The sequence below is a fragment of the Globicephala melas genome, chromosome 18, assembly GCF_963455315.2.
Source record: "Globicephala melas chromosome 18, mGloMel1.2, whole genome shotgun sequence".
Lineage (NCBI taxonomy): Eukaryota > Metazoa > Chordata > Mammalia > Artiodactyla > Delphinidae > Globicephala > Globicephala melas.
The window spans coordinates 12,297,714-12,324,584 of record NC_083331.1 but is presented as its reverse complement, the minus strand read 5'-3'; the positions used below and the strand labels follow the sequence as shown (position 1 = coordinate 12,324,584).

The following is a 26,871-nucleotide window of genomic DNA, read 5'->3' as shown; positions in this document are numbered from 1 at the left end:
TAAGGCCGCAGTCTCTCAACAACTTTTGTGTATATGTGCTTATTCTAGAACACAACAAGATTGTTCTTCCTTCCATAGAGCATTCAGATACATCAAGTTTAGGAGATTTATACTGTCAGCACACTGAGAAGCATCCACGTGCTCTAAGGGAGTTCTTACTTTTGAAAGCCAGATATTTTGCTGAATATTAAAAAATGAGACATATTAAAAATGACAGAACTAGAAACTCACCATGCTCTAATTACTACTGTCGTAATTGATTCAGGCAAGAATCATCATTGGAGGCTAAAACTACTGGGAGAAAAGTTGTTGGAAAACAAGATATTCAGTCTCAAAATATCATCCCACAAATTGCTTTAAAAAAAAAAGAATGAGGTATGACTGACATACAAAAAGCTGTACGTGTTTGAGATATACAACTTGATGAGTTTGGAGATAAGTATACACCCATGAAACCACCACTGCAATCTATGCCATAAACCTATCCATCACCTCCGAAAGCTTCCTCCCACCCCTTTGTTTATTATTACTATTATTATTTTAATGTATGTATGATAAGGACACAACGTAAGATCTGCCCTCTCAGCACATTTTTCAGTATACAATACACTATGGTTAGCTATAGGCTCTACCGTAGATCTCTAGGATTTACTGATTTTTCATAATTGGAACTTCGTGCCCTTTGACTAATACCTCCCAGTACCTTCCTCCTCCTCCCAGCCTCTGGCAACCACCATTCTACTCTCTGCTTCTAGGAGTTTGACAATTTTGTATTTACCAATTCTGAGGTAATTTTTTAACTTAATATGTTACTGTTACAAAGATGTGCAGATCTTTAATCATTCACTATGTTAATACTGTAATATCAAAATACTGTTGCATTCTTTAAACATTTCACATTAGATACATTAAAAGGAAGTTTTTTTAAAAAAAATGGTACACTTGCTGTGGAAAACAGGTTGGTGGTGCCTCAAACCCATAGGGTTGTTGTGAGGATTAAGTGAATTAATAAGGGTATAGTGGCAACCACTGTACTTACTACACAGCAAATATTCAATACATGTTAGCAATTGTTTGCCTCATTTAAATAAATACAAATCCTTCATAAGTTGCTTTTAGAGTAATGTCTGCTTATGCTGTTATCTATGCAATTCATTTTACTTCATACCTCAAAATCTTATGTTAATGATTTCTCACATAAAGGTGTTTTTAAAGACATTCACATTTTCTGACAGATTTTGTGTCTGTGTTTTTGCACCCATGATTCACATGTACGAATAAGGAGTGCCTAAGTAATTCAGATAAAATGCCTTTCTTGGACTGGAATCAGCATTCCTTTTCAAAAAATTGAAACAAAAGTTCAGATTATAAAATAGTAATGGAGTTGGCTTTTACTCACAAGTGTGAAAACTTGCTGCAATTCAAAAATTATTTATGCATTCAGATTTGGGGGTTGGAAGGAACTTTAGAATGGTATAAGGGGTTTTAAGGTAGCAATACATGAAAAAAAGTTCAGCTTTCACTCACAATGACATTTATGTTGTCACCATCAGAGATTCTTTGAGGCTAAAGATATACAAGATTTTCCTATCTCTATGGGAAGTTTCTGTTTATCTATCCCATGGTTCAATACATAAAATTATTTATTTGAATCTTGCCTAATTTAAGCCATTTACTAGGAATAAAGAATAAGTATTTGTGACTTACAACTTTAGCTTACAAAATACCACCGAGCAGACTGATGGCCTACTTTACCTGAGAAGAAATTCTGAGACTGTTTATGTGGAGCTGTGATTTGTATCTTGTAAATAGTAAAAGCATAAGGAAAGTATCAGCAGTCATGTGAGGTGGTGGTGTGCTCTCTCCTGTGAATATTATCCAAACCACTCTATTGGGACCTTTCTCGCTCCACTCACCACATTCCATCCTATGGGGTTTTATAATTTCCGAAGTACTTTGACATATTTCATTTAATTGTCGTAAAATTTTTCTGAAGTAGGTATTAACTATCTCCATTGGATAGGTAATCAGGTTAGGTATCTTTTCCAAAATCATAAAATTACTAATGGAATAGCTAGGGCTCACACCCAGCCCTTCTTAGTCCATCTCCAGGGCTCTCTCTCCCTGTTGCCTCTCAGCTGTCATTGTCCCTTTACACTAAGGACATTTTGATATGCTCCCTTCAGCAACAAACTCAGGGCTTTGCCCAAGCAAATATACTCAATGAATATGAAGGAGTACATGAAGGAAGGGTCATAGTGGAGGAGACTTTTGAGGGTTCTGAAAGAAGGGGAACTTGATGAGAAAGAGGAAAAGGGATGCTAAGAGTAGTGAGAATTCTTTCTTGACCCTTGTTGCACTGTTGCAAATTAAAAAAAAATGGAATGAAGGAAAAAAGCAAGCACCTCCTCTATTGATGACATCTCCCCATCTAGACCGCCCTCTTAGGCATTCACTGACCTCCCCTTCTCCCTCTCCACCCCTATCAATTACTGTTCCTTGGCTTCTGGGCATCAAAATGGGATAGTCGATCTATCTTCAAAGAAGCCAAGTTGGCAAAGGAAAACAGCTTTATAAAAAGGTGCCACAATAGTGATTCATGGGGAAAAAAGTAACCCTGAGGGGATAGAAAGGATGTGCAAATGCTGAGACGGACTGCTGGTATCTGTTTATAGCATTCTTCACTTAACCATCTGTTGACTTAAAAAAAACTCACTGTGAGTTGAGTTTACTCAGTGTCTTACTGAGGACTGTAGCCAGGGAGACAGCCTCTCAGAGAGCTCTGAGGAACTCTTCCAGCAGGTAAGGGGGGAGGTCAGTATACATATATATATATATGATTTTGGCGAAGGGGGTATATGTAACCAAGCACACATCTTGGTAGACAATTACTGCTAGTCACCAAGAAACAGTAATCTTAGTTAATGGTTTTAGTGCTTTTCTAAGAATGGGAAGATCAAAAATACAGGTTCATAAAAAATTTCTTCTGAAAATACATAACTATCTGAAGGCCTGTTCTGCCAGTTTTCTCAGAGCACAGAGTGTCTTATCCTGATCTTCACCCTGACCTCCTTTCAGGGTGTATTAAAGGTCAGCAGCTACAGTGGCTTATGACTCAATCCTTGTAGAGCAGGATGGCAAGCAACATTTTTTAGTTGTCACATTCTAAGGACAAAACTCTCTCAATTGCCAAATCTCACTTCTCCTTCTAACCCTTTTCTCTGAGGAAACAAAGAAACTCAGCCAGGAAACTAGGAGGTGCAACCCATCCATCCCACCTCAGTGAGGTCCATGTGGGATGCCAGGTCAATTCAGGCACCTAAACCACCTGTGCCTGAGTCTGGGTATTGGGGTCCACCAGTTCCATCCCTGCATCCTCCTCATCTCATCCCCATCACCTCCCATCTCTTCCATGTGTACCCTCTACTCTTTAGCTCAGTGCCCTTCCCTCTGACTCTCACACTTTATTGGCCCACAGTCCTTATGACTAGGTATTTGGGAATCATATTCTATTTTAAGGAACCCCGTCTTTTGCTTTAACACCTTCATAGAACATTCACTTCACCCTTCCTTCCTACAAGATGCCGTATCTTTTTCAGCTCTTTCTGACAGGAAGGACTTGTTCTCTGACACCTGATATTTCAGGCCTGCTGCTGGTGGTGGAGAGTGGGGTTATTCATTATCAACCAGGCTCCCCGTTTGCTGATTCCCATTATTTTACGCATCCCCTCATGGCAGTACCTGTCCTCATTTAATGCTTAGAAACTGACCACACCACCCTCTATCCCTCCCTCCTAACTCTTTTAATTGGTGGGCCAGCTATCTGCAGCATCCCCGGGAGATTTTGGTACTTCATTCAGTGATTCCCAGCTACACAAAGAGCCATCCTGGGATATTTCAACCACACATCTGGTTTTATGTTCTGTGACCTTAACTCTATTGATCTTTACTTTCCGTTTTAACGCCCTGCTCCTTAGACATGCCCCTCTCCCCACTGGATTTTATCATCATTGGAATTTTCCATTTCAAATATCTTAAACTCTTAACTTTCCACACACTCTATCAATCTGCCCTCAGTTAGTTTCCCAATGACTTCTTAATTGCTAAATTCAAAGGATTCTTTTCAGTCCTTTGCTTATCAGTCCTCTCTGTGGAATGTGAATTTCTTCTAGAAATTCTGTTTTCCCTCAGACAACTTAGTTGGTTTTTATAATATCTTTGGCCTCCTTTACCACTGCTGTTGTGGGCCTTTCCATGGTATTCCCCAGAATTCCGTTCATGACCTTCCTCTCGTCTCAGGTCCATACTCTCTGGTTGCTGTCTTCTGCTCTCCTAGCTCTAATAATATACACTCAGATTCTGGTGACTCCAAATACCTTCAGCTCAGATAGACCTTTCTTTTTTTTTTTTCAATTAATTTTTATTGGAGTATAGTTGATTTACAATGTTGTGTTAGTTTCTGCTGTACAGCAAAGTGAATCAGTTATACATATACATATATCCACTCTTTTTAAAATTCTTTTCTCATATAGGTCATTACAGAGTATTGAGTAGAGTTCCCTGTGCTATACAGTAGGTTCTTATTAGTTATCTATTTTATATATAGTAGTGTTTATATGTCAATCCCAATCTCCCAATTTATCCCTCCCTTCCCCTTCCCCCCTTGGTAACCATAAGTTTGTTTTCTACATCTGTGACTCTATTTCTGTTTTGTAACTAAGTTCATTTGTGCCATTTTTTTAGATTCCACCTATAAGCAATATCATGTGATATTTGTCTTTCTGTGTCTGACTTACCTCAGTCAGTATGATAGTCTCTAGGTCCATCCATGTTGCTGAAAATGACGTTATTTCATTCTTTTTTAATGGCTAACTAATATTCCATTGTATATATGTACCATATCTTCTTTATCCATTCATCTGTCGATGGACATTTAGGTTGCCTCCATGTCCTGGCTATTGTAAATAGTGCTTTAATGAACATTGGGGGAGACCTTTCCTTTATATATCAGCCTCATACACCCTACTGTCAGATCTACATCCCTCCATGGATATCCCACAGCCACTCAAGCATATTCCAAACTAAATTCTTTACCCTATGAACTCATTTTTGCTCTTTATTCCATATCTCAGTTGTTAGCAAATACCTCATCCATGGAACTAAAAACCTGGAAATCATCATTCTGTTCCCTTTTCCTTCCTTCTCACTCCCATAAACAATAAATCATAAAGCCATACTTTTCATCAATTCTCTACACTGTGCCTCCTATACCTCTATCCCCCCAACCCCAGACTAAATGTTCCCTGCACTTTCCCTCTTTTCCTTAGCCCATAGTGCAGTTCTTGGTCCATAGCTGCCTACTATCTGCTTCATCTGCTCTGTCCAGGAAAGAGAGCTTAGCTCTTGCTCGTGATCTAGCCCATTACTTCAGCACCTACTTCCTCAGAGACCAGGACCAGCCCTGACTCCTTGGATTTGTTTCATATCATCTTGTTCATTCCTATGAAGCTCAGGAATGATGCCAGGCAAGGGGTCTAGCTTTTAATCTGGGCTCTTATTAAGAAACTTGGAGATGCTAGACATAGAAGCAGGGACTTTGGGGAGTGGGAGGAGGTAAGTGACCACAAACTACTTTATCACAATGGACAATTAGTTACTGATGGTGGGTGATTTGGTCTTGATAATGATGTACTAGAATGGTACAGACACACCTCTAGATTAATAGTCCATCCTCCTTTGAACATACCTCTTCTTCAAAGCTTAATTGGTAGCCCTTGCAATCTAATCAGAGATATACTAAGGATCCCTTTTGGGATAGGGAGCTCAGGCTAGACATCAGTATATTCAAAAGGAGTGACAAGACACCAAAGAATTGGAACTGAACAAATGAACCATGTGAGCATTTCAATAGAGATTAAAGAAATAGAAATGTCCTCCTCCTCATACTGCATCATTTAGAGTATGGGAAGATGCTCATCATTGTCTCCACGCTTTGTGGTGGGAGGTGTAAAATCAACGTACAAACAGACAGCTAAAAATTCTGAATAGGATAGAACAAAAGGATGCATTATAATGAACATGTTGGTGGGATGATGTATCAGACAACATAATAATTTTTTATATCAAATTTCTAGTCTTCATTATGTGTGCTTATATTTTCTGTTCCTTTAGCTCAGGAGTTGGCAGATATATTTTGTCTTAAAAAATATGACATGTGCAATCACAACTTTCCATCAAGTGTGTTGTGCTAAACATCCCACAGGACAGACTCAGAATATTCAAATCAATAACAAATCTTTCCACTTAGTAAAACCCCTAAATTTATGGCTCATTCTTGCCTCAGATTTTTCATACTGAGAAATGACTTTGTTAGTGGTCAAGGTCTTGAAATTTTCAGCCCAAGTTTGATACTAAGGAGTTTAAAAAATCATACCAGAAATTGGTCACATATTTTCCCTTCAAATGTAAATTTCAATGCTTTTCCCCTGACAGGTGACCTTGACCCTGGCAGGATGACTTTTTACTAGGAATAATTTGCTTTTCGAGGCAATGATGCCTCTGAGGGCCCAATCCTTGCCTCTTACTTCATCCTTATATTTCATACTATGGCCAGCCTTGTGCCTTATATATAGTAGATAAAAATTGTAAGTGTTGGACGTGACCATGTAATCATCGTTTCATCCAACCCCTTCATTTTGGAGAAACAAGTCCCCAAAAGGTGCCTTCACTTATGAAGAGCTAATTTGGTGAAGAGCTACATCTAGAATCCAGGACTCCTGTGTCAGGACCTCCAGTCTAGTGCTCCGTCCACCAGTATGATAGATATCTGCTCAATGAAGCACTAAAACTGCCCTTGCAGAGGTCACAAAGGACCTTCCAATCACCAAACCCAATGGCATTTTTTCATTTCTAATATGCTTCAGTCTACATCCCTGGGAAACAGAAGAAATATTCCAGCTGGAGCCACTTCAACTTCCTAATTTCTGATGGATAAAGTTATTTTCCCCATCCTGCTGCCTTCTCAACCTGCCCAAGATCAACCCTTTTACCTGGGCTCAGTCTCATCCCCTCCAGCTCCTTCAGGAACTTTTCACTGTCAAGTGTATTCCTTCATCCACAGTTAAAATTATTTGCATCTTTAAACTCTCCCCTGGGCTGGCTATTTACCTGTAAGGTGTAAACACACTCAGGTCTGACAGCTCACAAAGTGCCTCTGATCCTTGGTCCCCTCCCCTTCCACTATCTTTCTCTCATTACCATCAATGATAACCTTAAAAGAACCGTTTATTCTTTCTGTGCCCATCTCCTTTCTTCCCATTCACACCTCCACTCCCTGTGGCTGGCCTTTTCATGTCAGTCCTGGCACTGATCTTGCCAGCAGTTCCCGTGATTTCTGATGATCAAATCCAGTGGATACCTTTCAGTCTTTATTTCACTTTTCTTTGACATTTGACATCGTTGACCTGTTGTGGACATTTATCATCTGTTTTGGTGGCCCAGCATTGAAACCCACTTCCTTTGAGGAAATTTTCAACCTCATGGGGCAGATTGAGGCATTTGTCTGTCTCCCAAATGCTGGATACCTGTTCCCTCTGTGTCTTTTCTTCACCACCCTCTCCTGCAATGTAGATATTCTACAAGGATCTGATTTTAGCCACTTGAATATCTATATCAGTGGTTCTCAACCTTTTTTTATATCCTAGCACACACAGAAAAATGATATTATGGCACACTGGGGATAAACAAGAGGGAATTTTAGGATGACTATGTCGACTAAAAAAATATATAGCCTAAAAGTTGAGAATTATGTTTTATTTGGCAGACAAAACTGAGGACTTAAGCCCAGACACAGCCTCTCAGATAGCTCTGAGGGATGGCTCCAAAGAGGTAATGGAGGAGCCAGGATACATAGGAGTTTTTGCAACAAAGACCAGGTAGTAGGAACTTCAAAACGTTACTGTTAATTAAAGAAAACTAGGTATCTCAAGTTAAGGAATTTAGCACTTTTCTATGTATGGGAAGATGCAAGAGTCTGGGCTCACTGAAATCATTCCTCTGATATGCATCTCAACTATCTGGGGCCAGGATCCTGTGCTTTCTCGTTCTGAGTCTCCTCAGGGTGCACCTTTGGGGGTGGCTACAGCAGTTGACTGCTTGATGGCAGGCTTCCTGTTTCTATCCTGAGTCCCCTTAGGGCTCACTGTGGGGTGGCTGTAATGTGATAGCTTGATGGCTGCAGCATCCTTTGTTTACTGATATGGCAGGCAACATTTTTTTCACTGACAAGTACATGGGAGGTTTGGTGGAAAAAACTTGTTATAGTTTCTTTATATTATATAAGTCTGATAAGAGAAATAGAATGAAAACCTCCAAAAATATTTTTTTAAAAACTTTTCGTTGAGAAACTGGAGTTTGTTTCTGTGAATATAACTTCTTTTTAACAGGTTTTATGCTTGAATGACTTGCATTCAATTCTTAACCAAGACTTTTGAAATGATGATCTCTTCAAGTTCTTGATGGCCACCATGGAACAGTGTGGGTTCCACAGGGAACTTCATCAGATCCCACTCTGCTTTAGCCACTCTTCAAGGAACTTCACATTGAAGCTGCTCATGGCTGGAGGTGACTGAGGAACTCTGACCCCTCAAGAACTTACCAGCAGTACTGAAGCTTGTGGGATCAGTTTCTTGTAGCAGACCTGCAGCCCACTGAAGGCACAGTGCTGTGGGAATGCTGGTTGGGAAGCTGGGTCTATACCATTTCCTCTCAGCCTTGTTTATCCTCAACACACCTGAGGGCCGCATTAGTGACATGGTGACTCACAAGGGCATATCTTTGAAAAATCCTTCTGAGTAATTCTGTAATAGTCCCCAAGGACTTCCTAGTCTGTAATTTCTAGTCTGCCCTTCCTAGTCTGTAATTTCTTTGAGGGAAAACTGCACCACAGGTTTCTGTGGCTGCTATAACAAATGACCACAAACTTGGTGGCTTAAAACAACAGAATTTATTCACTCACAGTTCTGGAGGCTAGAGGTCTGAAATCAAAGTGTTGGCAAGGCCATGCCCCCTCTGGAGACTCTAGGGAAGAACACTATCATGCCTCTTCTGGCTTCTGGTGACAGCCAGCATTCCTTGGCTCATGGCTGCATCACTCCAGTCTCTGCTCCATCTTTACATTGCTTTTTCCTCCTTGTGTCTGTCTCTAATCTCTCTCTTATAAGGATCCATTTAAAGAATTTAAGGTATCTTATTGGGATGTGATGGCATTTAGTGCCCAGCTGGATAGTCCAGGATAACCTTCCCATCTTAAAGTCCTTAACTTAATCATACATTTTTTTTTCCTAAATAAGGTGACATTCATAAGTTCCAGGGATTAGGACTTGGATATCTCTTAGGAAGCCATTTTTCAACCTACCACAACATCTTTGAGTAAGTGTTCTCAAGAGCCATGAGTGATGTTTTCAATTAGAAATATTTTGGTTTGCCTCAGGATTGGTAATATAGAAAGAGAGAACTAGTGTTAAATCAGTGTATATAAAGCAAAGATCATACCTAATTCAATGTTCTGTTCACTAACTTGTATAGAGATATGGTGTCAGACAAACCAGCCCAGACACTGCCTGTATGTTGAGAGCAGAATCAAACCCAACCTGCTTCTTTTAGCGCAATTTGTTTGCATTATCCCAGGATCAGGACACACTCATCCCATTACTCTGGGGGCCATCTTTCTAAGCCACAGTGAATCAAAATTTCTGACACATTTAACACCAATTAATTCTGTCTTTTGCAGAAGAAATGTTATGATTTTTGCTTCATTTTGTTTTTAAAAAAATTAAGTTCTTGTCAGTGTCAAGAATATTGATTTATTCAATTCACCAAGTATTTATGAAGTGCTTAGCACTATGATAGATTAAATGGGCAGACAAAAATGAATTATGTATATATATATAGTTTATATATATATATATATATATAAAATTCAAACCACTTCTATCACTAAATGAAACTACGAAGTGAAATCTTTAGGGGTACAGTTTTATTTTTCCAAACAATTTGACCCTTTAGATATCTAGTGCCTTCAGATTTGGGTGAATATATATGAGTCAAATGTTATTTTAATATAAAGCATTATATTACATAAGGCCACACCTGACAGACTTCTCCAAGAAGACAGGTCTTATCTTAGACTCCAGCTCTCAATTTTTCAGGCTTTCAGAATAAGTGGGAGTGGTATTATTTTTGAGAAGGGAAGCACACCCTATAGGTGGTCACAACAAATAGATGATTACTTTATGCATAAATGCAGCCATGATTACCATAATCCATATAAATAGTAAGTTAGGACATGTCTTAAATTTGACTTGGAAACTATATTAAACTGGAGAAGGAAAGAAAACAGAATGAGGAACTAGAAAGTAAACCTCCCAGTTTATGATTTCAGAAAATTATTGCACTTTTTTTTCTTCCCTCTTACTCATTGGAAGTTTTAGCGCAGAGTCTTTCCATTGTACTCGAGCAGAGAAGCGGGAAAATCCATTAGCAGTTCGATAGTGGTGTTAGCAGGCCGTTGAGAGCACAACTCTGGGGACTGCCCAGGTGCATGGATGGAGCTGCGTGGTTATGGAGTCACGGATGGTTGGTGATATTAGCTCATTTGCAGAGCAATATCCCAGTTCCTAAATCCTGAACCCCGAATACCCAATCGGATCTGTATGTTCAGCTTCATAAGGCATAAATGTACCACTCTACAATGGTTTGATATTTATTGGAAATCATTATTTTTCCTTCCCCTAAAAAAAAAAAAATACTGAAAAAAAAAAATCAGCTTCTTGCTAATTAGTCCTCAAGTGTCAAGAAAGGGAATCTAGTAGTAATGGAAAAGTAGAATCGTTAGAAGAGTGACTCATCCGTGGGTGGAAGAATATATGTGTGTAGATTTTATGCTGTAGGATGTTTATATGTCTAATACAGTTAAAAATAAAACTGAAATTTTTTCTTTACTGTAAATGGTTAGGGTTTTGGCCAGTTCCTTGGTGATTCAAAGAGGCTGCATATAATGTATCACATGGAAAACCAGGAGTTGAATAGCAGTGTTCTTTAGCATCCTGTTGACATTAAACTCCTCCCTTCCCCCTCCCCATCACTTCTGTTAAGTGAAAACTCGTCATTCATCCATCCCTTTCTTCAACAAATATTTATAGGGCACCTGTGATGCAGAAGGCCTGTGAAAGACAGAAGTGAACAATCGGGAGAACGGAGGCACCAAAGCACAGGCACCAGGAATGCAGACCCCAGGGTGGGCAGAGAAGCCTTTCCCAGGGTGGCCGGCAGTTCTGCAGCAGGGGCATAACTGCAAAGGCCCAGAGAGAGCAGAGCACCTTCTAGGGGCTGAACTGGGAAGAAGTAAGGGAAGAAGCTGCAGATTTAGGCAGGAGCCATATTTACAGGCCCAGATCAGAATTTGGTGTTCAAATACCCTGAAGTATTTTAACTTGCTGACAGATTTTGAATAGAGAAGTAATATGAGAATTGATTTCCACTATGGAGTTAGAGCTAAGAAGGGCTTGGGCTGCCTCTTCTGACACAAATGGAGAGGGAAGCTTTGAGGAAAAAAGCTGCCAAAAATTTTGGAAAACACTGCTTTTTAGATCCCTTTCTTGGAGTTTCTCTATTCATATTAGCATATTAAGGGACTCTGAAAAACTGGGAGCAAAGAAACCATTCTAATTTTCTTTCAGCCAGGGTCTTTCACACATTTTGATTACAGATTTTGTTTTGCTTGTAGGATCTATTAACATTCTTTGTAATTCTCAAGAGACAGACTTTGGAAAGGATTGGCCAGTATAACAGTTTCTGCTGTATAGAAATAGATTCCGAACAGAATACCCCAGGTGAGGAAAATATCAGCCTGCATTTGCTCAGTATATGTTGGAAGAAGGGCACCCCGTCTTATATTGAATTGCTGCAAGGCACTTATTTCCTTGAGAACAACTCTCATTTTCACTTTCAACTCTCCCCACCCCCATAAAGATTACTGTGAAAACTAAATACTTGCCGGGGAGGGGGAAGGGTAAGCTGGGACAAAGTGAGAGAGTGGCATGGGCATATATACACTACCAAACGTAAAATAGAGAGCTAGTGGGAAGCAGCCGCATAGCACAGGGAGATCAGCTCGGTGCTTTGTGACCACCTAGAGGGGTGGGATAGGGAGGGTGGGGGGGAGGGAGACGCAAGAGGGAAGAGATACAGGGACATATGTATATGTATAATTGATTCACTTTGTTATAAAGCAGAAACTAACACACCATTGTAAAGCAATTATACTCCAATGAAGATGTATAAAAAATCTATTGATATATACTCTTGACATTAAACTACCTTTTCATTCATCAAAACAAAACAAAACAAAAACTAAATACTTACAACATAGAAGAGGGAAATACCATTGTATTCTTCCCTGATACCTGAACTCTATGCTTATTTTCATGACTGAATTAGCAAATCCTGCAGATGGGTTTGATTAATCTGCTGCTGATAAATCTCAACATTAGCTCTACTAAAACTGAAGAAATGGCAGAAGAACAGACATTGCTTTTCTACCATATACACTGACCAGTGCTTTCTAACTAGATCATCACTTTTTATAACACATTTAAAAACAAATACAATGTTCCTCTTTTCTGGATCTAAGTATTATTTGTGTTTTACAATTTTTTTTCCTCTCTAACATGTTTTTGAGCAAACATGGAAAGTTATTTAATTTTTTTTCGGTAACATAAAAGTTGTTTAGTCTTTTTAGAAAGTCTTGGAATGTAACTGAATATTACCCAAAAAACTGTAGTTGGAAAAACAATCCTAATTTTATGAAACCTTATTTTTATCTTGGTGTATAGCAGTGCATCTCCTTTAAGTTCGATAGTATGGTATACATTCGGTGTAGAAAAGAAATATTTAAGATTGTATTCAGTTCTTTGGTATTGAAAGTTAGTACTGAAAAGGACCCTAGAGAACATTAATTCAGAGTGGATGAATCGAATTGTGAAAACGGTGGTGAATCCTCAGATCAGGTAAGGATGAGTCTTCCTGTATCCCCCTCTTCTTCTTCCTTGCTTTTTCAGCATCTGCTCCCACTTCTGTTGTAGTTTTCCCTCTTCCATTCTTCCTAGTGGGTGAGGAGATCTGGGGCCCCCATCCTCCACTTTGCTATTTACTACTTTAGCTTTGGGCAATGACTAGAGAAGAGCTTGATATCATAGTATAAAGGGTCAGGCTCCACTCAGCTCTCTAAGCTTAAGTGATTTTAGCACAAATTTCAGGGGAGAGGAATGAAAAGACTAGTCTACCTTTAGACTCTGCCACTAACTAGTCATGTTCCAAGCATGTCATTCTAGTGAGATGGAGTTTCAGTTCTGTAAGTAAACAAATTTGTGGCCTATTTTGGTAATTTCCCTTTGAAATACAGTTAATAGAGGCCTAACTTTGTTCTTTTATTTATACATTTAAAAAATATTTACAAAATACCTACCGAGTGCCAGGCATTGTTGAAAGGTTCTAAGGATATAGAAATGAGCAAAAATGATGTGGTCCCTGCCATATGCTCTTGTAAAGAGGAGACTTTAACGGTAAAACAAGGATTCTTCAACCCCATATTCCCATGACATTTTCTTTCCTCCCTATGCGTTTAAATCTTGTATCCAAGCTAGCAGAATTGCTGACTTCATTTTTTTTTTGTAAAAGAAAATGCATTAATATTTATATAAGAATGTACTGTCAGAATATCATTTTTTTAATGGAAGAATTCCACTAACTTTTATATCTGAAGATTAGCACTGGTTTTTCAGTGTTTAAACATTGGGATACCACAGATTCTAACAGCAGCCTATTGATGTTTCTTTTTCTTTGTAGATTTATCATTACACATACTAAATATTATATTATTTTATTAAAAGTCTCCTTTTAATAAAAGGAGACTGTTGTCTTTGACACTTGTCCTAGGCATAGAATGAACTTTTAAGCTGAAAGCATTATAGGGTTTTAAATTTCATTATCTTTTAGAAGAATTACCCCATATTGTATGTCATACTGTTAATAGCATTTAATTCCAAAGATTTCAATTAGAATAAGGTCCCAAACATAGACTTTGGGGGAAGAAAACTGAGCAGGCAAAGTTTGTGTATGGTAATTCATCATAACTAGGCTCCAGATCTTGGATCAGCAAACTTACTTCATTGAACCTGACAGTCATTCCTGCGTGGTGTTAGGCACATGGATAGACTTTTCTTTTCTTCTGCATGTAAGTTCCATGGGAGAATTTTGCCTGAATGTCGCTCCTTTTGCGTGCTTAGGAACCCCGGCACAGAGTTCTCCTACCATATTCACTGCAGCGTGCTTATCGGTTATCACAAGTTCCACTTAGCATTTGCAAATCTGACAGCTGCTGTGAAGTTGAAAACACTGTGAGAACAGAATTTGGAAAGGAGGAGAAGGGCAGGATAGATGTTGAGAAAAGTCTATGTACTAAGGGAATATATTGCTGGTATCACTCAAGGTGCCCAATAGTTGTTTCCTTCAAAGAGATACACAGGAAATAAGCCTCCACGCCTTATTTCCAAGACAAACTTCTTTCCTCCCTTTCTTCCTTCCACAAGAATTAATTGAACATATGTTGTGCTGAGGATAAAGAAGCCTCCATCATCTACCCTTACTGTCTATCTATCATTCAGATATACGTACATTTTGATCATGGACTCTTTTTTTATTTTTGTATTGTGGTAAAATGTACATAACATAAAAGTTATCATTTTAAGTGTACAGTTCAGTGACTTTAAGAACATTCATATTGTGGTACAGCCACTTCTTCCCAAACTGAAACACTGTCCCCATTAAACAATAACTTCCCATTCTCCCCTTCTCCAGCCCCTGGCAACCAGCATTCTACTTTCTGTCTCTATGAATTTGACTGCTCTAGGTACCTCAAATAAGTGGACTCTTACAATATTTGTCCTTCTGTGTCTGGCTTATTTCATTTTGCATAATGCCTTCAAGTTTCATTCATATTGCAGCATGCCTCAGAATATCCTTCCATGTTAAGCCTGAATAATATTCCATTGTATGTATATATCATATTTGTTTATCTGTTCATCTGTCAGTGGACATTTGGGTTATTTCTACCTTTTGGCTTATTGTGAATAATGCTGCTGTGAACATTGGTGTACAGATTTTGTTCAAGTCCCTGCTTTCAATTTCTTTGGGTATATACCTTGAAATGAAATTGCTGGATCATATGATAATTCTATATTTAACTTTCTGAGGAACTGCCATACTGTTTTCCACAGTGGTTGCACCATTTTACATTCCGATCAGCAATATATGAGGGTTCCAATTTCTCCACATTCTCAACAACACCTGTTATTTTCTTTCTTTTTTTTTTAAAGAATAGTCATCTTAATGGATATGAAGTAGTATCTCATTGTGGTTTTGATTTACATTTCCCTAATGACTAGTGATGTTGAGCATCTTTTCATGTGCTTATTGACCATTTGTATATCTTCTTTGGAGAAATGTTTATCCAAGTACTTGGCCCATTTTTAAATTGAGTTGTTTGTTTTTTGTTGTTGAGTTGCAGCAGTTTTAAAAAATATATTCTGGCTATTAATCCCTTATCAGATTTGCAAATATTCTTTCCCATTCTATAGGTTGCCTTTTCACTCTTTTGATATTGTCTCTCTTTTTTTTTTTTTTTTTGGCTGTGCTGCGCAGCTTGCAGGATCTTAGTTCCCTGTCCAGGAATTGAACCCCAGGCCCACAGCAGTGAAAGCACCTAATCCTAATCACTGGACCACCAGGGAACTCCCTTGATATTGTCTTTTGATGGACAAAAGTTCGTTATTTTGAGGAAGTCCAACTTATCTATTTTTCTTTTGTTCCCTGTGCTTTTGGTGTAATATCCAAGAAATCATTGCCAAGTAGTCATGTATTTTTATTTATTATATACATGAATTATGTACCAAACAGAAAAAAAAATGAAATTCTTAAAGGACAAGACAAAGATGAAATAAGCAATTATATTAAAAAATTTTCACTGCATATCCCTGTGATTGAATATGCTACATTGTTTTTGAAAAACATGATTTTAACTTCTATAATAATTATTCTATAATAAGTTCAGTTTCTTTCCATAGTTGGATCTAATGGTGGTCCTAGTGAAAAAGATACCTCACAAAGATACGTATATCCAAATTGGAGATGTTCATGGTTGGTTGTGCCTGCTGGGTCGTGATGCTGGTTTTCAATTCCATTCACTGATTATGCAAAGATTTTAGTTGAAAATTGCCCACCAGATGTCCATCTTCCCTGATATCAGTCAACTGTTTGTTCAGAGTCATCAAAAGGTCCTGAATTTTTTGTATTTTTATAAATAGATATAGTTTCACTGAAATCTCACATGTGGATGATTTAAAAATGGGTTTGAAATATTTATTTTGAACTTTTTAAAAGTGAGCATATAAGAGAGTTGTTACAGACAGCACACATTGTTTTCAGTTGTCTCATCAGGTAATTATGTAAATAATTTCAAACATTCATTTTTCAAAATATTCTCCCCAGAGTATGTTTCTTTCAAGAAGCAGTTATTTTCTCAACTCATTATTAAAATCAAAATTATCAAAATGGCAGCTCTACCTTGAAGGAAGTGATTAAGGGTGTTTATGTCTTTGAAAATATCTTCCAAACAGCATATCCTGACAGCCACTTGTCATCCCAGAGAAAGACAGCAAATTTGTAGCATGGTGTTTGTATAATAGAGATGTATAATACCTTGATAGTCAACAAGTCTTTTATGTATTTTGCCACAAATAGCCCCCCAGAGTCCTCTGTGTCACTCAAAAGATTATCATGGTTATTCCCCACATCATTACAAAGTATTGTGAAAGAGTCTATTTTAAGGGTCTTGTCTTCATAGAAAGTAACTATATTTTTGACATCTCTAGCACTTGATACACTTCTGGCTTCAACTTCTTTGCTGTAACATCTTGACTATGAATGAAGCAGTGCAGGGTTTCATACGTGGAAATGTCTCTGTGACTTTATCCCAGAATATTTTTTTTCCACTTTAAGTAGCTATTCCATTAAGCATATTTTTCCATAAATCTTTGTTTTTATTAAAGAAGTTACTGTTGAGAATACACCTTCTTTGGTACATGTTTTCCTTTAGTTGTCCATAAGAAAATGAATTATTTTTGTATTTCTTTTTTGAACCCAACTAGAAATCTTATACACTGACTTGTTAGGAATATCTTTATTCTTTTCTATATATACAGAAAACCTGCTGTAATGTACAATTTAACATTTATCTCTTTACATTTTAAGCAGTGTTTGCTGAGAATCTTTCAATGATATTTGCTGATAAATGAATGTGTTTTGGATTGTCTCCATATTTGTTTCCTTGTATTTCAAGTATTTTTACCATAATAGGAAGAGTTAGTATTTATCCAATCATATGTAGCTTTTTGTCTTTTTAATCTTTCAATATTAAGTAAGGAGACTCAAAAGAGACTTCTAAATATTCTCATTCATTTTAATGATATTTTGTGAAGTACTGGATTGACTATTGTCCAACTTGATTCATGGCGTGGTTGGAAGTTCACACAGGGAGTGGCTAGGGGAGCACTGTCCAGGCAGAAGAAAGAGCAGTTGCAGATGCTGTGAAAAAGGGGGCAGCTCAGAAACCTGTCAGTTAGTCTGCTTGGTTTACCAAAGGATGAGATCTGGGGACCATACGTGATGAGACTGGAAATGTCAGCGGAGCCTATCTGAGGATTTCTTTAGGTAGAGTAAGCAGTGAAATGAGACTTAGCCCAGGCTCTTTACCAAACAGAACCCGAGGCAAGGATTAAATGCTAATGCTGTCCTGGGAAGGGTAATGTCAGGGAGTGTGATAGAGGGAAAGTGAAATGAGTCATGGACGGAGCTAACACAATGTCTTAAGTTATGGAGCTGGCTGTTGCTTCATGAAGAAACAGCCAGTTTCTCAGCCACATGAAACCCCCCCAAATAGGCTATACAGAAAAACTGTGTCTCAAATCTGTCTATCAGAGGGTGTATGGAGAGGGAGTTCATCTGCTAGCACCCTCCCTTCTCTTGTCTCCCATTGAATAGAGTTCACCTGCAGAATGTTAACTCCCTGGACTTCTGGCTTGCATCATCCGGCACCTTCTGGAGAGCCAGGTTCCGTGCCTCATAGTGTGGTGCTCCATCTGAGTCTAGGAATAGGTAGAGGGACCAGAGACTCCAGGTGTCTGCCTTAGCAGCAGGACTGCGTGAGCCCACATGGAACTTGTCATTGTGGCAGAACAAATGGCCAATATAGGATGTGCCCTATATAGATGACCTCTTGTGCTCCTCAGATCTGCTTGTGACCTTCCATTGTATGTGGCTCCCTCATACACTACAGGGCTTTCCATTGTTGTGAGAACAGGCTGTGCTCACTGCTTCCCCAAGTCAAACAGTCACAGAGCTGCCTTCAAGATGGTGACTAGTTGTGATTTGCAGAGACACTTAAGGCAAGTGGGTTGGTGGAATAAGCTACAGTGGGCTGGTCCTGAGGCTCTAATTGACATTTATCATCTGTCACCTCTATCAGACATTCTGTATTTACCTACCTACGGCCAACTGTCAGCTGGTCTAAGTTGCTTTCCTGCTGGAGTGACCCAGAACTTCAAGTGGACTGACCCTTTATTTGTCCTGTACTTTTTGCGTTATTGTTGCTGTATTTTCCATTAACCATTATCAGTGGGCATGGCAGTGCTGAGAGAGACCTAGTGAATCCCTTGGGTTTCAGATATTATCCCCTATGACCCCATTTTGTGGAGGGTCAACACCAACTCCTTAATTACATCAATCAGACAGTAAATAATTTCCTTGCCTGTTGAACTATTGGCATGAAAGCCCCAAGTGGTCAGGTAGTCGTTAACTTTAAGTTCAATGAAACTCATTATTCACACAGGCAGAAATGCTCCTTCCCTGGGAACTAGGACCTCTAATTGGGTACAACCTTAGATTATAGGGAATAAAAGCACAAATATTTCAAATGGACCCCTGTGTGGTGAGGAGGCTACTTCTACTTCACTTGGTTCTTGGACCCATATATTCTTACTGTTGGAGGCATAATACTATATATCAGCTATTGATTTGGCCAGTATATCACTTCCTAGAAGACAGCAACCAAACCCTGCAAGATACTAGACCCATAGCTAAGCCTTCAACAGGCTGCTTATCATTCTGTTGGTCTGGCTGCTTTTAGATTGTGGGGTACCTGGTATTATCAGTGAGTCCCCTGGTGACAAGCCCATTTCTGCACCTCCTTTGCTGTAGAAAAGGTCCTGTGTTGGAGTGAACATTGTGTGGAAAACACGTTGAGAGATAAAGTGTTCTGTAAACGCTTTGGTGGTGGTGATGATAAAGGAAAGGCAACCCCACATCCAGAATTTGTATCAGTATTGGTATGGAGTAATAATTACTCTCTCCTCCAATGTGGATAAGCTCTGATGTCATTGACTTGCCACTAGGTAGGCTGTAGGATGACACCTCGAAGGATGGTGATGTGTTGAGGGCGCAGCTTCAGTCTCTGTTGCTGGCACACTGGCCACTCAAAAGTGGCTATAACCAGATTGGCCATAAGACAAGAAGCCCTTGTTATTAGGCTCATGCATGGTCTTCATCCCTGCTACCCTGGTCACCCCTGGTCTGGCCATGGGCCTTTTGCACAAGCACTGGCTGGACAAGGTCAGTCATCCACATCAGACCATCTTTCAGGGTTACTGACAGTTGGGGCTATCATGTGACAACTGTCCAATTCCAACTCCACCAACACAGCATAATGATACATCTGTGAGCCAGTCCTGTCTTTTCTTCCTCTGAGAGTTGGTCAGTGGAAATTCATGGGTTGAAGGAGAGGCATTGATATGGTAGAAGTAGGTAGCATGGCAGTCTGGACCAGAAGTTACTGGTACTTTACTCATAGTTTTGGACCTGCTCCAGCCCCATCCCAAATGTGCCACTTCCATCATACATTGGGTTGCTTCTACGTCTGTCCAACAGTACTGCTTGGTGGGTCTGAAAATATGCTGTGCTGTACAGAGGCCACACTTCCTTCTCTGCCCCAGTGACTGATCATAGCAGAAATATTAAGACAGATCTATTCCTGGGAGACAGGGGACTCCTCTCACAGGAGATTTAGCTTGAGAATTGCCCAGTGGCGCTGCCAAAATTTCCTTAGAACTGCACTGCAGTCTAGGACACTTCCATCCACACTTTCATCCTTCTCTCCTTCTGTCAGGATCAGATCTGCATTGCATGTCTATTCGCATCTTGGCATTTGCTTCTCAGAGGACCTGGACTAACACGTGGTGCTTCCTCTGAGTCTGGAAGTGGTGGAGGGGAGTTAGAAGCTCCAGGTCCTGGGTTCAGGAAGAAGATCTCCACAGGCATGTGCTGAGGGGTTGGAAGTGGCCATGGTTGAGGAGACAGGGAGGCTGAAAGATCTGGGAGGGTGCATAAGTTTATGTCCAGTAGAGAGAGTTTCAACAACAGATTGAAGCTTGCAACTTTAGCAGATCACCCTGGTGGGAGTAAAGTGAATGGGCTGGAAGGGAGCAAATATAATGACAGGAAGACTGGTTAGGAGGCAGTATTCCAGCCAGGGGATAATGAGTGTGTGAACTACAGCGGTGACAATGAGAATGGAGAGAGGGGGCAGGTAAGATGGAGGGAAATCCATGGGACTCAGTGATATTGAGGCTAGACTTTGGGGAAGAGAGAGGAGACAAAGCTGATCTCTTGGTTACTGTTTAGAGCAACTGAGAGGATAAGAAATACAGAAGGAAACCCTTTCTTTTTTCTTTTTTCTTTTTTTTTTCAATAAAGCCTTTCTGGTCACATTGAGTTTGAGGTGTCTGTGGAACATCTATGTGAGGATGGATGAAGAAGGAGTTTGAACAGCACATAACAGATTTTGGGATTCTCAGCCTTGTGGGGAGGCTGTGGCTGTGAAGAGAAGGGGCCCCGTAATGAAGTCTGGGGCTCACCAATGTTTAATGGGAGGATCAACGAAGAGGAGATGGGGGCAGAAGGTGGAAGTGAGATGCAGCAGGAGAAGTGGGGTCCTGGAGGCCAAGGGAGTACAGAAACTCTGGAAGAGAGGGAGTTATCAGTGAAGCTGGGTGCCCTGGAGACGGCCAACCAGGTGAGGACTAAGACATTGCCACCTTGCTGCTGTTGGTGATCTTACCAAGAGGAATTTCACAGCCGAATCCAGGCAGAAGCCAGGCTAGAACGGCTTTGAGAATGAAAGGGAGGATATGGAAATGCACCACTCTTACAGTGAGTTGAGTGTGAAGGGAGAGAGTGAGACACTTGTTGCCAAGTGGGTAGGCAGAATTCAAAGAGGACTTCCTTTGTTTTGTTAATTCCTTTTTTGTGGGAGACATATGTGTGCAGATTTAGGCTCATGGGAAAGAGCCAGCTGAAAGGGAGAGGTGGAAGTTACAGGAGAGAGAGGGAGTGAGGCAGGGGAAGGCTCAGGTCACAATAGTTTCTGCCTGTTTTATGAGGGTTTCTGGATGGAGAGAGAGAGAGAAAAGGGATTTCTTCAGAAAGAGCTCCTCGATGTAAATAAACTGATAAAATGATGTCAGGTACTAGTCCTCAGCTCTCTGTGGATCCTGCACCCCTACGCAGATAATGGCGATGGCTGATGGATAGATTTTTTCAGCCTCCACTGAGCTTTCATGAACTAGTCAGGTTGGATCTGCATAACTCATCCATACAAAACTCCTGCAACAATCTGGTCCTATTGCCATCCCAGTCTCAGTGCAAGCATCTCAAACAATTGAACATTTTATTAGTCAGAGGAAGAGTTTATCCAAGATCTCACTGTACAGACAGCTTTTGTCTAATCTCCCCTGTGTCACATTTCATTATGACAGATGTGTCTGATTCCAGCTTCTTATTTACATAGCAGGCAGACATATTGTCATTACAGATAATTAGTCTTAAAAGCACCAGCTTTTAAAACACTCAAGTCTTAAGTTTCCCATTCATCCATCAGCACGGTAAGGAAAAATATGCCTCTTCCCGCATTAGGTTCTGCGTCTGATTTTATTTCTGCTCAAGCTTTTTATCCTTCTCCTGTTTGCCAGTGGAGGGGAAGCACGGAGGGGCCCAGACGAGGCTATTGTTCCAGTATTCCCAAACTGCTGACATTCTTTTCTGGGAAGATAACTGAATCACCAAATTTGATGAAAGGTCCCTGAACTATCAGGAAACAGATTTTCCATGGAGTCTATGAATATAACTATTAATTTTAAAGTCAAAGATCTTGGATTTTTTCAGCTTGGCTGTTTCTTCACTGAGAAGCATTTAAAAAATAAATTATTGCATATTGACCAAAAATATGATAACATAGGGACCTTTCTGTCGAAGAAACACATTGCAATATGAAAATCTAAGTAATATAAACTTGTCTTGAACATTTTCTAAGAGATTTTACTTAACAAATACACACTGGAGAATCTCAGTCATTCTGATTCAGTTGGTCTAGGCTGGGGTCTGAGATCTACATTTCTAACAAGCTCCACAGACCACCCTTTGGGGGACTCTATTGATTAGTGAGAGAGCTGACTTCTCAACATCAACAACAGAGATGGAGAACAATATTTTCAAAATGCTGAAAAAAAATTGTCTATCTGGTAATATATATCTAGTTAAAATTGCATTCAAGAATGAGGGCAAAATAAAGACATTTTCAACAAATAAATTTGGAGAGTTTATTACCAACTGATCCTCATTAAAGCTTCTAAACAACTTTAGGAAGAAGAAAAGAGAAACTAAAGGTGTGTCTGAGATGCAAGAAGAAATGAGCAAAGGTTAACATATGGTTAAATCTAAAATGTTGAGTCTATGAAAAAAATATTTAATTTTGCATGTAAAAAAAATTAAGTTCGAAATGGAAATGGGGTAAGAGTATCTGGCAAGCAAGTGGTTTTAGTTAAAACTTTCTAAGATCTTTTATTTGTTAGAGGAAGGTGGAGATATTAACTTTAATTTTAAGTTATATATAAATATGAAGTTAAAGGTTAAATAAAATAAAAATGTAGTGAATAACTTTCAGCATTTCAGAAGGAAATTAGGTAACTTTAAAAAATGGAATCAAAAGGCAAAAAGAAAGGGAGAGAAAAAGCATCAAAATAGCAGGACAAATAGAAAACACAAAATAGAACAATAGAAATATTTTCAAGGATATTGCAATAAAAATAGATGTAAATGGTCCAAACTTGCCAGTTAAAAGAGAGTGTCAAATTAGATTAGAAAATAAATCGGGATTCTCAATAGGGGATCAACTCTACGAGGCTGGGTAGCAGCGGCCATGCTGGGGAGAGCTGTCCCCACTCCCAGTGGCTATGCAGGAACTTCACCCAAGGGACTTGTCACTGGGGGTCCAAGCTGCCACTTTACACATACAAGGAGGTGCCTCAGGTCTTCACATACTTCCAGCAAGGCTCTGCTTCCATGAAGTAGGACCTGCAGCCCCTGGTTGCCTGGAGTGAGGCAGCTGCCATTCAGACCCACATGTCACCCTGCCAGGGCTCTGGCTGGAGCCAACCCACAGAAGCTCTGGGCTCACCTCCCTGCCCTCTGTGGCATCAGGAATTGTGTCCTATTCAGTAATTTGTAATTCTCAGACATCAAAATAACGAAGTAATTATTCTGAGAAGTTTCAAGTATATTATTCCAATTGAGTTTGTGCATGTATGGTAAAAAATAGTGGAACAAAAACAAACTATCCAATGCTTTGGACACAATCTCTCTATTATATTTTACAAAAATCGTTTGGAAAGATAGCCATACCTCTGTATGCCACTCAAAGCTATCTGAAAAAAAAAAGTTAACATAAATACAACAGTTGACATCGATAGCGTGTTTAAGATTAGCAAACAGATTGAACACATGCACAGATGTGTAACCAAGCACTATTTAGAGCCAGCCTACCTGGAGTCCACAAGAGCATCATCAAACCCCCCAATTCTCCCACATGTAACCTTTAATAATAGGCTGTTTTGATTATCTTTAGACTTTTTGTAAGTATTAAAGACTTACCTATGCAGATTGATGTCTTTAATACTTTAGTTTCTTCATTAAACAGAGTTTAGGGAATAGAGGTTATATTAAAAATTAAACTTCTTCAACAGATAATGAGCAATTATTGGTTTTGGTTTTAGTTTGTTTGACTTTTGCTAAGCTGTTCTCCGGTCATCTCAAGTAGAACTTAAACTTTTATGAAGGTGACAAGTGAGATAATTAATCAGTTTAGTTTGGTGTGAATGCTGTGGATTGTCGTTGGAAATGTCAACGTTATTAGTCTAGAAAAAAAAAAAAGAGAGCTTTATTTTCGTCTTGTGGTCCTCTCCTGATAGTTTCCATGAGATTTTGAGATTTTCTTGGAGAGGATGGTTCAGGTGTTTTGGGATTCTCTCACAGGAGTTTGGTGCCTCTCTCCTGTTGTTAGGGCTGACCTAAAAGCCACGATGATGTTGAATGTATTTGAGTGCCACGCCATGAGAGTGGATAAAGGGCATCCTTGTCTGCGGTTAGTTACATCTTTGGTCCTCTTGTAGAACAGTCTGTCCTGGAGACCTACAGCAGCCCCTTATGACCAGCAGTTCCTTGCCAGCTTAAGGATGTTGAGAGGCAGATGGGTTTTGAAGACACAGCAACCTTAAAACTGGCATAGTGACCTTGCCTGCCTGGGATTCTCCCAGGAAGAGGCCATTGTGGGGAAGAAATGGGCAGAGGGGCTTGGCCAGTTACTCCTGCTCAACACATCCTTGCTCTTTTTCCCTCCTTCTCAACCTCCACTGCAACATGAACTTCTGAATTGCTTTTCATTCCTGTTTATCTTATAGAGCCAAAATAACATAGCTTACATTTCCTTTACCCAAAATATGAGACTATTTGGAAAGCAGATAAATAGTTTGAGTAGCCTCTGTGGCAATGTGAATAAAATTTAGTGCCTGAGAGATTCCTTTAAATGGAAGTGGAAAATTGTTATTCACTCCTGATCAGTTTTCATTTTCATTTTTTCATTCTCACTTTAATTACTGAGCTTCCTTTCTCTGAAATCAAGTCTCTAAAACAGACCTTAATTATCCATTTTTAACTGCAGGAAGATTTATTATTCAAAGAACAGCTAGCAATCCAGAATAGATGTTATTCTGTTCATATTTTAAAGGGTTAGTCAAATATTTCTTCTAATGGAAACATTTTGTACCAAAAGCCTCTAGACAAAAAGGTAGATAGACGAAGAGATAAAGATTTAAAGTAAATCTGTAACAGAGGAAGATGACTAAATCTTTTGAAATCTTTAAGGCATGATCCCCATGGAGTAAATGAATTAAATTAACATAATTAGAATGAAACAATCTTTGCATTCATACAGCATCTTATTTTTCCAAGATCTCTTTTTGCCTTATACCTTATGTAAATAATCCCTCTAAGGTAAGTACTCTTAAGCCTATCTTGTCTTTTAAAGAATCTATTGAAATCTCTTTATGTGCTTCCCTAAAAGGGATTTTCCTTATAAAATTAGCCTTTTTTTAATCTATAGCCTTAAAATGCAGAACTCTATCTACCTTAAGACGTAAAAGGATCATCATTTTCCTTCAGTTCTCTGTAGCCTGGTTTATAAAGTTTGTTTGCCAAAGAAGCTTAGGAAATTATCATTTTTGGAAGCCTTTAAAAGTAGCAGAGCTCTTTATCTCTTGGTCATGGTTTCAGTGTGGTTCTTCTGGAAAGGAAATGTAAGACATAGACACACAGGTGTCTTTGGAAAAGAGATAATGAAAATTAGTTGTAGAGATGTCGTACCAAGTGTTGGTGGTATCCATAAGTGGAAGCATCCCATAGGCAGACAGAAGTCATAACCAGAGCTTGGTAGAGAGGTCAGTACTTACATATGGGACTAATCCATACAGGAATCATAGCTAAAATTGTGAAAGTAAAATATCTATTAAAGAGATGAGAATCCAGGGTATATCTAGGGTGAAGGAGGAAGAGGAGGGAGGAATCCAAGTGAGAGTCTGAAGGGTGTGCTTGAAAAGATAGGAGAAAACAAGGGCGTTGTGGTGTCCTGAAAGAAGACGATGGGGAGGAGAGCATTTCAAGAGCTGGGATAGATCATCTATGTCAAATAGAAATTAAAGTAAGGCCATTGCATTTGGTATCTCAATTTTTTTTTTTTTTTTTTTTTTTTTTTGGTTAGATGATCTTGAGGGAACTGGGATAACAGTGGAAAGCGTGAAGGATGAAGCTGAAAGGGGCTGTGGAGAAATGCCTTAATAACAAAACAGAGGACATACCAGTCAGTATATTGCCCACTGGAACAGTTGGGTGAGAAAGTTTAGAAATACTGATGTTAGCTAGCAGGGAACTAAGGTCAAGTGACTCAGGGTGGGGGCATCTCTGCATAATTGTAGATAGACTGGAAGACCCCAATAAAGAGGGAAAGATGAATATAATATTATAAGGACTCAGAGAAGAGGCTGGAAGGAATGGAATCCTTCTAAGTAAACCTTAGAAATGAGAACCTTAGAAGTGAAGAAACTTCATTTCTTTGTTAGAACCTGAGGAATGAAAGACCTCACAGGTGGTGGATTGGCTCTCTCATTATAGTAGAGGAGGAAATAATTCTAGCAGGAAGATATTTTATTAGGAGGTGGGGAATGGGGATAGGGAAAACAATTAAGGAGAGGTGACATTTGGGTCATGCCTCTTCAGTAACATATGTCTAGCTATTTCACAACCAATAATCATGAGTGA

At 39.2% G+C, this 26,871-nt stretch overlaps 1 protein-coding gene across 1 annotated transcript in view; it reads left to right on the top strand.

Annotated features, from left to right (window-relative positions):
* Positions 1-26,871, top strand: part of SPART (spartin) — a 377,051-nt gene that overhangs the window by 19,773 nt on the left and 330,407 nt on the right. The window lies entirely within an intron of this gene.